The 14780-nt window shown below is 42.6% G+C and overlaps 1 non-coding gene across 1 annotated transcript; it reads left to right on the forward strand.

The window, feature by feature from the left end:
• The first annotated feature begins 1447 nt into the window (after positions 1-1447).
• Positions 1448-1554, forward strand: LOC133793003 (small nucleolar RNA R71). Its single transcript, XR_009874470.1, has one exon. It is a non-coding gene; the product is annotated as a small nucleolar RNA R71 (small nucleolar RNA).
• The last annotated feature ends 13226 nt before the right edge of the window (positions 1555-14780 follow it).

Genomic DNA, 14780 nt, shown 5'->3' on the forward strand with positions numbered 1-14780 from the left:
AAGAACAATGAAGTCAACAGGAAAATAAAATTTATCAACTTTTATCAAAACATCCTCTATAATGCCTCTAGGAATTTTCACAAAACGATCGGCTAATTGAAGAGTTATAGAGGTAGGTTTTAGCTCACCAAGACCAAGTTGCTTATAAACAGAATAAGGCAATAAATTCACACTAGCACCCAAATCAAGTAAAGCTTTGTTAATAAAATGATCACCAATAATGCATGAAATTGTGGGACACCCAGGATCTTTATATTTAACAAGACTCTTATATTGAATAATGGAACTAGCTTGTTCAGTTAAAAACGCCTTTTTAGGAACATTAGTGTTTCTTTTAACAGTACAAAGATCCTTCAAAAATTTAGAGTAGGCAGGAATTTGTTTAATGGCATCTAAGAAAGGGATATTGATACTAACTTGTTTAAAAACTTCCAAGATGTCATTATATTGGCTGCCTTTTTTAATTGGAAGTAATCTTTGTGGGAATGGGGCTTTTGGAATGAAAGGATGGATTGGAGTTTCTTTGTTTGATGAGTCATTGAGATTAGAACTAGGAGGCTGACTCTTTTCTTTTTCTTTTTCGTTTTCAACCTCGGGTATGTAATCGGGTTTGACAATTTTCTTTCCAGACCTAAGAGTTGAAATTGATTTGACTTCTCCATTATGACTAGACTTTCCTATCTCATATTGACCTTTTGGATTAGGGATAGGTTGACTAGGGAATGTTCCTTTTTCTCTATCAGCTAAAGCAGTGGCGAGTTGTCCTACTTGTGTCTCGAGTTTGGTAATAGATTGAGATTGATTTTGTAGGATTTGTTGGGTGGATTGCATAAATTGTTGTAAAGTATCTTCTAAGGAAGGTTTTCTTTGTTGCGGATATGGTTGATTTTGTGGGGCATGAGCTTGGTTTTGTGTGTTGTATTGGTGCCCTTGATTCATTTGGGGTTGGTTTTGTCTCCATGAAAAGTTTGGATGGTTTCTCCAATTTGGATTGTAGGTGGACGAAAATGGGCTATCATTTGGTTTCCCATAAGAATGAAGAGCATTGGCCTCCTCAGAAAATACTTCTTGGTAGGAAGGGCATGATTGGGCATTATGGCAAGGACTAGAACATATAGAACAAACATCTTTTCTAGGTTGAATTGGAGAGTTTATAGTTTGGCTAATGGCTAAAGCTTCTACTTTTCTCGCTAATTTGTCTAAGGAAGTTCTTAAGTCTAATTCTTCTTTTACTTCATACCTTCCTCCTCTTTTTGGTGAATTAGTTGACCTAGACCTAGGATCAAAATAATTCCATTGTTGTGAATTGACAGATAAATCTTCAAGGGCGTCCCACGCCTCTTGTCCTTGAAATTTTAAAAATTTTCCAGTATGCATAGATTGAATCATTTGACGATTAGAGGGAGTCAAACCATCATAAAAATATTTTACAAGTCTCCATTTTTCAAAACCATGATGAGGACATTTTAATAATAAATCTTTAAATCTTTCCCAACATTCATAAAACTCTTCATTATCTTTTTGAAAAAACTCGGAGATTTCTCTCCTTAGACTATCAGTTTTAGACATTGGAAAAAATTTCAACAAGAATTTATTATAAAGTTGATCCCAAGTAGTTATAGACCCAGTGGGAAGGGAATTTAACCAAGCATTTGATTTGTCTTTTAATGAAAAAGGAAACAATCTTAGTTTGACCGACTCATCAGAAAAATTTTGAAATTTAAATGTTGAGCAAATTTCTAAGAAATCTTTGACATGCATGTAAGGATCCTCTCTATCTAACCCATAAAAAGATGGCAACAATTGAATGATTGCTGGTTTAAGCTCAAAATGAGTAGCAGAAGTTGTAGGTAAAGCAATGCATGAAGGAGCATTAGATGAAATAGGTGCAAAGTATTCAAGCAAAGTTTTTTCAGGCACAGCATTTTCATCAACAATATTAGCAGTAGGTTCCATGATGCTCAAATTTTTACTAACACTTTCAATTTCAAACAAAGATAAACGTCTTTTTACTAATCGTTTTTTAGAGTTACGTTCCCAATGATGCATACAATTTTCACAAACAAGGCAACAAGGATAATCTCAAACAAACAATTTTCTGATGTGGAAGATCAGTTAAAACCGCAACCACAGAGCATACTTAGAATTTTTAGAGATTTCACAACAATATAATTCTTATGGTTTACTTGTCCCCAGGCCTATTTGATTCCACTTACTCGAGCACTACTAACAACTCCCCGAGGTTAATTAGTAGAGGCGGATTGGGAATTTTGTTCAAATTTCCTTTAAGCAAAAATTGCTTATGGTGAAAGGACAAGATTTAGGTTTCTCTTTTTTTTTTTCAAGTATTTTTCACAATATTACACTAAAATATTATAGAAGACAAAGAAAAATAAGGCAAAAATTAAAAAAACTAAAATTTAGGCAAGAGTAGGGAGGCATAGCATGCCATCAACCATAACAAAATTAAGGTAAAAATTAGGAGGCACAAGTGCCATCAACTAAAACATAGGATAGAAGACTAGGAGGCAAAATTGACATCAACTAGCTAGGAGGCAAAATTGCCATCAACTAGTAATTTGCAGAAATTAAATAAAATAAAAATACAACAAAATAAATAAAGAAAATTACAACAAAGGTTAGGAGGCACAAGTGCCGTCAACTAACAAAGATATAAAAGAAATGGAATTACAACAAAATTATAACAAAATTAGGAGGCACAAGTGCCATCGACTATAAAAATTAAAAGGATAGATAGGAGGCACAAGTGCCGTCAACTAAAAAAAAACAATAAATATAGAAAATATAAGTATATATTTTTTTATGGGTGGTAGAACCGTCCCAAATTTTCTTTTTATCTTTTTTTTTAGATTTTATAGATATATATATATATTTTTAGTTTTTTTTTTTAAGTGCAAAAAATTAAAATAACTAGTAGAAGAATTCACTAACCTTGAGATAAATTTCGTTTCTTTTCTCTTGCAACTCCCTGGCAACGGCGCCAAAAACTTGATGGACCCAAAACGGGTATGTTTAAAAATTTATATATCGCAAGCGCACGAATCGTCCATATAGAATAGTGATCGTAAGCAAGGATGTCGAACCCAAAGGAGTTGTCTAAAATCGAAAATGAAACTATTTTAAATCAAAAGTAATAAATTCTAACCTAGTTCCAAAGATTGATAAGTTTCAATATTATGAACATAAAATAAAAGATTGAAAAATAAAGCTATTTAAGATAATGAAAATAAACCAATAATGAGTTGAAAATAAGTGTTAAAAGAAAAGATTATTAAGATACTAGAATCCACAAAATGTAAGTTTAATAATATTTATTAGTATATTGATTCCCAAGTTTTAGTGATAGTTAAAATAATTTAAACTATCATTTTCCAAAAATATTTATAATTTTAAGCACAATTTTCTTATAAAAAGATAGGATTTTTCTTCACTTTTCAAAATTATAATTTCAAAGCATTTAGTGTAAATCAATCTAATGAAATAACAAATAAATCAATGAACATTATTTATAAGGCAAAACATAATATTTTTGTTCTAAGCATGGATGTGTACAATTTAATGACACATCTTACACAAAGAATATTATGTTTATGCACTAATGAAGAACAAAGTGTAAATATGTTCTAACAATCTAAAATACAAGATATTTAAGATGAAAGAAATATATGTAGAAGAAAAATCCATAAACTTTGTTGTATTACAATGGAAATCAACATACAACATAAATATTATCTAGTTACAAGTTGCTTCATCATGATCTTAATAATCTTATGAAAAAGATTAGAAGCACATAACTAGAGTAGAAATTACAAAATAAAAGACATACATACTTGCAAAATGCTCTTGAAAAACCCAAATGGAAGAGAGAATGGTAGAGAGAAAATGAGAGAAAAAGATGGTAACCAAAATATTAAGCACACCAAAATGGTCTTTAAAACCCTTATTTATAGCCAAAACGAGATTATTAAAATAATCAATTTAAATTAAGTAAATTGATTAAATTAATAATAATATGGTAAATAGGGGTAAATTGTAGGAGTGATGATGATTTTGGGGTAAAAAGTGTGTAGAAAATGGGTAAAAAGGTGGCATTTTTGTCATAGGGGACAAAATGTAATTTTATGGGCTCAAGAGGCTGATTGAAGGCAGGCGGCTGGGCTGTTTTGTGCCAGGCGTGGAGCTGCTGGGCCGTACGGACGGGCTGGTGCAAGGCTGGGCCAACGTGGGCCTGCTGAAGGAGATGAGGCTGAAGAGATGCATGGCTGAATGGTGAAGGACTTGCCCACGGTTTTGGGCTGGGTTGAAGGCAAGGCCCAAGGTGGCAAATGCATATATATGCATATGAGGAGATGAATTGAATTGAGGCTGCTGGGTATTATAGAAGCCGAATGCTGAGAAGGACAGCTGGCGTGGCTGGGCGATTGAAGGAGAGGCTTGGGCATTAGTGTATATATGCTGAAGGAGGAATGCACCAAGAGGCATGGGGACTTTGGGCCGTACAGTAGGCAGGCGTGGGCCATGGTGGGCCGGCTGGAGCATGGGCAGGAGGCACGGGCCTGGGCTGAATATGTTACAAAAATGCCATAATTTCTTTGTTTCTTCCTCAAAAATGCCACAAATGAAATAACTCTCCTACAAAATAAATTATAAACTAAATTAAAATTAAATATTTTCATTAATAAAATATACCATAAAACTCCCATGAAAACATTAATTAAAATTTAATTTACATAACATTCTCTTTTCAATAAAATCAAATTTTTAACATTCAAACTAACAATACTAATTTTAACTAATTCAATTACAACATAACACAATAAAATAACTATAAAAACATATAAAAATCTAGAAAACTACAATAAGACTAATAAATTAAAAATTACATAAAAATTTAATAAGTTATTTAAAAACTCAAGAATTAAGCAACAATTAGCATATAAAATATGGTAAAATAACTCTAATTTGTAGAGTTATCAGGGGGTGGCCAACTATTTTGGAGTTGCCCCCTTTCAAATAACCCCGAATGGATATAGGATGCTTGCTGCACTCTATATCCTATACAGCCAGAAAAAATGGCCCGTGCCATCGCCTCATGAGGTCAACTACCTGTTTGACCTCAAATCTAACCCCAACCATGAAGGCGCGGGGTTCTTCCACCTTTGTCATCAGGAAACTGGGCGCACTTTCCTGACTAACACGACCCACATCTCAAACGTGGGGCGGTACTACCAAGAGTACTTCCGTACGGCTGACATGGTCGAAGATAACCTAGCTTTTGCACGAGGAGGTAAAACTTTCGTATCGCTGGCTGACTTCTTCTTTTAGTGTTTTCCTCCACAATGTCTTAAACTTTTGATGTCTTCCAGGCCCGTGGCTGCGACCAAACCCAACTCCGGGCATGGAGTCGAGATCGGCACTCTTAGCCTGCATGACTGATGCTGAAAAGTGTGTCAAGAATCTTGTTACAGAGGCTAACCTTAGGTTGGCTGGCCTCTGGGCCCCTCAACTGGACATAAGGGGGCCCTCGGCAGGGAGTTCTTGCGCCGTAGAGGAACCCGAGCGGCAACCTCAAGCGTCACCTCCACGGAGGAGACCGATTGGGGTCACGATCAGGGAACCTGCTGGCACTCCTCCAGCAGAGAGGCCCTCGGCCCCCTTAGGGAAAGGAAAGAAGAAGGACACCGAGCCTGCCGACCTCTCTGACGATTCGTCGGATGACAACAGTATTGTTATGTCACTTTTAGACAATATTCCAATTCCCTGTCATCTATTCGACGGGGACAGCAATGTTAAATATGCTCCACACTTAGGGCCAAACTTCTTCGTGTCAAAGAATGAGTGTAAGACTAGTAGAGTCTGTAGTGTGGCGACCAGTAATAATAGCTCGGGTATTGGACTTTGCAATCCTTTTTTGATTCTTTTTCTGATGTAATGTGTTTGGTCATTCATGCTATCTCACTGTTTGACTTTGTTCTTGCTTTTCAGACATGGACTCCACCAATGTGTTTTATCTTTACATCACCCCAGAGGCAGCCGCTGCTCCTCCAAGCAAGAAGAAAACAAGTAAGAGACATACTGGGGAGAGCAGCAAAGCACCTCAGGCGAAGAAGGCCCAGAACGCAGGCCCTTCGGAGGACAGGCCCTCTGCCACCGCGACTCCGCCTTCTCCCCACAAGCAGCAGACTCCATCTGCTGCAGCCGGGTCAACTCCTCCTGCTGCCCCATCTGGCCAACCTCAGCAGGCTGACCTTGCCTCAATTGGGAAAGAGATGGTTGGTCGCGCCTTCAAGCTGATCAAGGAAAGGGTCACCAAGATTAAAAAGCATGAACACTGCCGAGAGGCAATGGCTACTTCGAAGACGATGGGTGTTGACCCAATTCTGAACCGTGCCCTAAACGAGTTCACTAGTGTAAGTCATCTCTTTTTGTGAAAACAGGTCTTCGTTAGTTTACTGTTTGTCTAATTTTTGTTCTGACTGCAGGCCATGCTAACCCTTACTGCCGGCCGCATCCGCCTGGGTGCTATCAACAAGCAGGCCAGGACCTCGGAGCAATGGCACGAGGATGAACTCAAATCTGTTTATGCCAGACATACTGATCAGCTGGCGACGGTGACTGAGGAAAAGGCCCAACTGGCTAAGGAGTTGGAGGAGAAGCTGAAGTCTCTGGAAAAATCCCATGAGGAAAGGGACAATACAAGGAGTCCAACTGTTTTAACTTCAAAGCGGCTAAACAGCTCGAGCTAGACTTGATCGCGAGCAGGCAGGAAACCAGAGATTTGGAGGGCCGGGTTGAGGACTTGGAGAAGACCAACGCCGGCAAGTTGGAGATGTACAAAAATGCCACCCTAAGGTGTTTCTACGATTTCTGGAAACACAATCAGGGTGCCAACTTTGACTACCTTCCTGAGAATGCGAGGGAAGCTGAGCTGGCTCGCTGTGCGACTCAGTTGGCTGAAGAAGAAAGATCGAGGGTCCCTGCTTTCCCCAAAATCTCGCTGGCCGCTGGGATGGAGGGTGCAGACAACGAAGCTGCGGGTGCTGTCGACCAGAATCTTCCCCAGGATCCTCCAGCTCCTCAAGCTCCTTAGTCTTTTCTTTTTATATTTATTTCTTTTTTAACTACACGACCTACGGGTCGTGATCTAAAGACAATATAATTTTTTGGTTTGCTGCATGGGCAACTTTTACTTTTACTTTGAACAATTACATTCAAGCAGTTACTGCTTGCGGTGTAAATGGATCGCTTTGATATTATAATATATTTTCATATTATTATAACATTTATTTTTTCGCATGACCGAACTTAGCATAGCACTTTGGTTTGATTTAACAAAATATCAAAATTTTAAAAAATACTCTAAGTGCCCTAGCATGCTTTCACTTATTTTGCTCATGTGTTTACATACCTTTTAACGATATGCTTTGCTTACTTGTACCTTGTATGCCCCCCAGGTGATCGGGGAGCTTTAGGTCCTTGGTCACTTGCCTTGACTAGAACCTGCCCGAACGTTACCGCTCGTAGCAATGTGATTAGAATTATAATATAGCAAAACAACACACGTAATGAGCAAATACTTGTAATAAATACAATAGTTGGCAAGAAATGACTGGCTGAGCACAGTCCATTTTATTCTTGTAGTAAATGGACTAAACATGCCTTTACGAGTGATCAATAAGATCTTACACAAAACTTGTAAAAAGTAAAATTTGTACAAGCCAATTCTTTAAGAAGAATTGTTCATTGATAATACTTGTGCAGGTGTTCTCCATTCCAATATCGAGGAACGAGATCTCCGTTTAAGCGTGCAAGTTTATAAGTGCCTGGGTGAAGGACTTCATCAATCTGGTAAGGCCCTCCCCAATTTGGCCCGAGTACTCCAGCAGCTTGGTCGCGGGTGTTAAGGAAAACTCTTCAGAGCACAAGGTCTCCAACATTGAGTTTTCTTTCTCGCACTTTAGAGTTGAAATACCGAGCGACCTTCTACTGGTATGCAGCTACTCGGAGCTAGGCTTGTTCACGCCTTTCATCAATTGAGTCCAAGGATTCCATCAGTAGCTGGCTGTTAGAATCCTGGTTGTATGTTAATCTGTAGTGCGAGGGTGGATCCAACTCGACAGGCAACATGACTTCATACCCGTATGCCAAGGAAAACGGGGTATGACCTGTTGCTGTTCGGTGGGAAGTTCTGTACGACCAGAGGACTTCAGGAAACTGTTCTGGCCATGCTCCCTTAGCTTCTTCAAGTCTTTTCTTCAGTGTATCCTTCAGCGTTTTGTTAACTGCTTTGACTTGCCCGTTCGCCTGGGGATGAGCGACTGAAGAAAAACTTTTGATAATGTCGTGATGTTTGCAGAAGTCTGTGAATAGATCACTGTCAAACTGGGTGCCGTTATCTGAGACTATCTTCTTTGGTAATCCATGGGGACCGATGATGTTTTTTACTACGAAGTCAAGCACATTCTTCGTCGTTATGGTCGCGAGTGGCTCAGCTTCGGCCCATTTGGTGAAGTAGTCGACAGCAACCACCGCGTACTTTACACCACCTTTTCCTGTAGGCGAAGATCCGATTAGATCTATTCCCCAAACTGCAAAGGGCCATGGACTCTGCATCTGCTTTAACTCGTTGGGAGCTGCTCGCGGGATTTTAGAAAACCTTTGACACTTGTTACATTTTTGCACGAACTCCATGGAGTCTTCATTCATGGTTGGCCAGAAATATCCCTGCCTTAGAATCTTTTTTGACAGGCTTTGCCCCCCAGCGTGGCCCCCGCAAAAGCCTTCGTGTAACTCCTTCATAAACTCTTTGGCTTTCTCCTTTGTAATACATCTCAGGAGTGGCAATGAGTATCCCCTTCGGTACAGGATTCCATCGACCAGGACATACCTAGCAGCTTGCAGCTGAAGGGTCCTAGCTTTGTTTCTGTCCGCTGGCAGCACGCCGCTTGATAGATACTCTACATATGGCGCCATCCATGTACCCGTCATCTAGATGACCAGAGTGGTTTCTGTTGCTTGGATGCTGGGCACGGATAGTCGTTCGACTGGCACTATGTTCAGAGTATCAGCATCTTTTGCACTTGCCAATTTCGCCAAAACGTCCGCGTTGGAATTCTGATCACGAGGCACTTGCTGGAGAGTGTATCTGTCGCACTGGGCTAACATATCCTTTGCTTTGTTGAGACAGGCGACCATCTTCAATCCCCGCGCCTGATACTCTCCCAAGATTTGATTCACGACTAGCTGAGAATCACTATAGACGTCAAGTGCTTTTATGTTCATATCCTTGGCTAACCGCAGTCCAGCGAGCAATGCTTCATATTCAGCCTCATTGTTAGAGGCAGTGAAGTCAAATCTTATTCCACAATGAAATCAATGTCCTTCCGACGTTATCAATATCACTCCTGCTCCTGCATGGGATTCGTTAGATGAACCGTATGTGAACAATTTCCACAAGGGTGCTTGGATTTGACATTCAGGCTCGCTGTGCTCCTCGATCTGCTTGCCACCCATTGGCTCTGTGAACTCGACGATGAAATCAGCTAAGGCTTGTCCTTTTATCGCTGCTCGCGGCAGGTAAGATATGTCAAACTACTCGAGCTCGACTGCCCACTTTAGTAATCTTTCGGCAGCCTCTGGCTTCTGCAGGACTTGCCGAAGAGGCTGGTCGGTCAATACCGTAATCAGATGACCTTGGAAGTAAGGCCGCAGCTTCCTAGAGGCCAATACTAAGTAGTAGGATAACCTTTCGATGGGGGGATATCTCAATTCTGCTCCGATCAGCCTTTTGGTTATGTAATAGACAACCTTCTGCACACCTTCTTCTTCTCTCACCAGAACAACACTAGCAGCATAATTCGTGATTACCAGGTAGATGAACAAAGTCTCTTTATCGACTGGCTTCGACAGGATGGGCGGCTGCGCCATATGCGTTTTTAGTGCTTGAAAGGCCTGTTCGCACTCATCTGTCCATTCAAATTTCTTATTGCCTCTGAGTAGATTGAAAAATGGGACGCACTTGTCCATTGATTTTGAAATAAATCTACTTAGAGCAGCAATTCTCCCGGTCACGCTTTGGACATCCTTAATCTTCACTGGCGACTTCATCTCGATCAGGGCTTTTATCTTCTCGGGATTAGCTTCAATTCCTCTTGAGTTAACTATGAATCCCAAGAACTTCCCTGATCCAACTCCGAAGGAACATTTAAGGGGATTTAGCTTCATCCTATATTTATTCAGGAAGCTGAAGCATTCTTGCAAATCTCTTACATGTCCTTCTGCCTTCTTCGACTTAACCAGCATGTCATCGACGTAAACCTCCATGTTTGCACTCATCAGCTCCTTAAACATGTGGTTGACGAGTCTCTGGTAAGTTGCACCAGCGTTTTTCAAACCAAAGGGCATCACTTTGTAACAATAGAGCCCTGTATCGGTTCGGAAGCTAGTGTGATCCTCATCAGGGGGATGCATACTGATCTGATTATACCCAAAGTATGCATCCATGGATGAGAGGATCTCGTGTCCTGCAGTGGCATCGACCAGCTGGTCGATCCTCAAGAGTGGGAAACAGTCTTTGGGGCAGGCTTTATTGAGGTCTGTAAATTCCACGCACGTACACCACTTGCCATTCGGCTTGGGCACGAGTACGAGATTGGAGACCCACGATGGATAAAATGCCACCCTGATGAACCCATTCTCCTTCAACTTCTCGACTTCTTCCTTCAAAGCTTTTGATTGGTCTTTGTCGAGCAACCTTCTTTTTTGTTGCACAGGTGGAAAGCTTTTGTCAATGTTCAAGACATGGCTGATGATTGCAGGATCTATCCCAACCATGTCTTCATGCGATCAGGCAAAGACGTCCTGGTTCCTCTTTAAGAACTCCACTAGTGCTTGTTTTGTTGTTGTCTCTAAGATTTTACCGACTTTCACACCTCTGGCCGGATTTTCCTCATTGAGTTGGACCTCTTCAAGGTCCTCGATGGGGCCTACTTCTTCTTCGAAATCCCCAAAGTGAGGATCTAAGTCTCTATCCTCACTTTGGGCAATGCCTTATTTGGTGAGATTATCACCTAAGTGGGCTTGAACATCAGTTGCCATTTGCAACTCTTTCCCGGCGGCATCCCTCGATACACCCTTTTTTGCCTTGGTGATCGAGGCGTTGTAGCATTCTCTCGCCTCTCGTTGGTTTCCCAACATGCATCCTACTCCTGTGTCCGTTAGGAATTTCATGGCGAGGTGCCATACAGAAGTGACGGCTTGAAGGTCAACCAGAATTGGTCTCCCTATCACGGCATTATACGCCGAAGGACAATCAACTACTATAAAAGTAGTGAGTAATGTCCTGTTAGCAGGCGCAGCACCTGCTGTGACTAGGAATCTGATTGACCCCACTGGGGCGAGCCCTTCTCCGGAAAAACCATAAATGGTTTGGTTGCATGGCTCTAGGTCCTTAACGGACAATTTCATCCTTTCCAGCGAGGACTTATACAAAATGTTGACCAAACTTCCTGTATCTACCAACACCCTCTTCACCATCATATTTGCGTTTTGGACATCCACGACCAGCGGATCGGAGTGTGGGAATCGCACATGCTGGGCATCGTCATCAGAGAAGGTGATCGATTCCTCCTCTGTTCGAGCCTTTTTTGGTGCACAATCCTTGACACTCGTCATCTCGATGTCCTGGTCGTGGCGTAGGGTTCGAGCGTATTGTTCCCTCGCTTTTCCACTTTCTCCTGCAAGATGTGGGCCTCCGCAAATGGTGAGTAGGGTACCTGCCACGGGAGCTAGCTGTAAAGGTGGCAAGCGCTGGCGTGCAGGCGCCGACTCGTTGCCACCTTAAGCCTCTCACTGAGAACCTCCTGCGGCTCGTACATATCTTCTTACGTGTCCCTGTCTTATCAGGAACTAGATCTCGTCCTTCAGCTAGTTACACTCATTGGTGTCGTGCCCGTAGTCGTTATGGTAACGACAGAACTTTGTTGAATCTCTCTTGGAGATATCTTTTCTTATGGGTGCGGGTCGTCTGTAGGGCACGCTCGAGTTGGTCGCTTGGAAAACCTCAGCTCGACTTACAACAAGGGCGGTGTAATTGGTGAATTTCAGTTCATACCAATTATTTTTGGGGCGCTTACTCTCGGAGGCCGAGGGTTCGCCACTCGCCCGCTTTCCACCATTTTTTCCGTTGCCATTCCCGTTGCCTTTGCCGTTGCCGTTGCCATTGGGCTTAGACCCGTTGGCAGCTTTGGCGGGTTCTTCCTTGGGCCCCTTGACTTTTGCTGGCTATTTTCCTTCATTGGCAATCGCGTCCTCGAGCTTGATGTACCGATTAGCTCGATCAAAAAACTCCTGGGTACTCTTAACCCCATGCTTCCTGAGGCTACTCCAGAGGGGAAAATGAGGCCTAACCCCAACGGTTAGGGCCATCATCTTGCCTTCATCGCCCGCAGTCTTGGCTCCTGCTGCGGCTCGCATGAAGCACTGAACGTATTCCTTCAAAGGCTCCCCCTCTTTCTGGTGTATCTCGACCAGTTGGTTCGCCTCGGTGGGGTGCACACGACCCACGTAGAACTTTCCGTAAAACTCCTTCACGAACATCTCCCAGGATACTATACTTGCAGGAGGGAACTTAAAGAACCACTCCTAAGCGGCATCAGAAAGGGTCGCTGGGAAGATCCTGCAGCGAGCATCTTCATAGACTTTCTGAATGTCCATCTGTATCTCAAATTTGTTTACATGAGATACCGGGTCTCCATACCTGTCAAAGTTTGGCAGAGTCAGCATCTTGAACTTGATGGGGGTTTCTGCCACAACAATCCTTTGTACGAAAGGGGTGCCTCTCCTCCGATCGTACTCGGTATGCGATGTCCGCCCCCCGACCAGTTGTTGCACAGCCTGGTTTAGGGCATCGATGAGCCTAAATGGCTTCAGGAATTGCTGGGGCCTCCGGTGCCAGGGGAATGTACTCATCGTGCCTTTCTCGGCGGTCGTTGAGTACATCCCTCAAGTCATCGTCTCTTCGCCGCTGCTCACTGGCTCCGAGCTGGCTAAAGACGTTATTTTGTCTGGAGTGCCCCCCAGCATTATGTCCTGCTTGTCGGTCTTCTCTAGGTGGGGGGCTTCTGCCTCCACCTCTCTCCTCGTTCCTCCGACCAGCGTTCCCTCTGCCTGAGTCGGCCTCATTGTAGCTGTGGCCATCTCTGAACCTTAACTGGCTATGGTTGGACCGACTGTTTCCTCTGTTGCCTCCTTGGGCTAGCATTTCTCGAGCGTTAGGGGGAGGCCTGCGTTGGTCGGTGGGTCCCCGTGCATTGTCATGTCGTGGGGGGGCCCTGACCGCAGAGCCTGTCTCTGAGTTCCTTCTATTGGCAGACGGACGTTGTCCCCTGCTCGGTGGATGCGGCTCTTCACCACCTGGGCCTCTAGGGCTGCGGGGCTATTGCCCGGCCCTATTCTGCCTCGGGCGCGGGGGATTGCCTCGACCAGCTAGGGACGGAGGCTGCGTCTCAGGATCCCTAGGTGGGATATCATCCTGAGGCATTGGTGGCTGCTCCGGCCTCTGAGGGCTTGTTGGCTCGAGCGGAGGGCTAGGATTGGGACCTCTTTGAGGTGGCCCGCTTGGGGGTTGATCAGGCTGCGAGGTAGGCGCAGCCTGATTCCTAGCCAACTGGAGGGATGCTTCAAGGGCTGCCATGGCATCCTTCTGACGATGGTCCATCTCCGCCTGTCTCTCGCTCAGATCTTGGCGCTGGCGCTCTATCTCCCTCTCCTGTGACGCCTTTATCTCAGCAACACTCTCCTGATTGGCCCTTAGAGCGGCCAACTCATCTTGCAACACCCCCAGTGTTCTCTTCATGGTCTCAGAGTCCACTTCCTCCTTATCAAATTCCAAATGAAGTTTGTCTTCAGCCACATTTGGAGGAGAAGGTTGGGATGGTGCAGCAGCCTGTCCAGTCCTCTTGGTAGTCTTTGCCGTTAGATTTTCTTGGATTTAAGTCTCTCAATGAAAGCACCAGAATGTTGACCCTAATTTTGGTCAACGACACGGAGTCTAGAAAATGACAGGAAAGTAATATAGAGCTTGAGAAAATGATCTAATGGAAAAATAAAGAACACAGAGATTTATAGTGGTTCGGCCCCAGTGATTGGTAATGACCTACATCCACTTGATACTATTATTAGTATTGAGCTCCAAAGGCGTGATCAAAGAACTAGGGTTCCTGAGTTTCACAGACCTTAGAAGAAGAAAGCAATACAAACGATGGATAATAGTACTATAATTCCGAAAGAAAAAGATCCCCCCCCCCCCCTCTTTTCCTTGAGCTATTTCTTCTGTATTTATAAGCTCAAGAATGATTACATGAATTAGGAAATAATATCTATCCTTAATAAACGGATCTGCAAGTCATAATGAAGAGATATTCTCGATTATCATTACAACTGTACAGATCTTTACATAAATGAACGGAGTATACGCCAGTCTGGTCGTATATAAAACGTGATATTTCCATGTGGAAATAATGCTGGTCGATAGGCGTGCCGTATCTCTGCTACGTGTCCGCCACATGTCGAGAATCCTTGCTACGTTATTAGCAGTTGATTTACGGATAAACAAATACATTTAACTTTTATATCAAAATAAACACTAATTAATATAGAGCTAAACTATAACATTAATATTAAAAAAAATTAAACGTCAATACATATTTGTATATATATATACCAATATATCTCTGTTTTTATTTTTCTTAAATTATTTT

Source organism: Humulus lupulus, chromosome 7, assembly GCF_963169125.1.
Source record: "Humulus lupulus chromosome 7, drHumLupu1.1, whole genome shotgun sequence".
Taxonomy (NCBI): domain Eukaryota; kingdom Viridiplantae; phylum Streptophyta; class Magnoliopsida; order Rosales; family Cannabaceae; genus Humulus; species Humulus lupulus.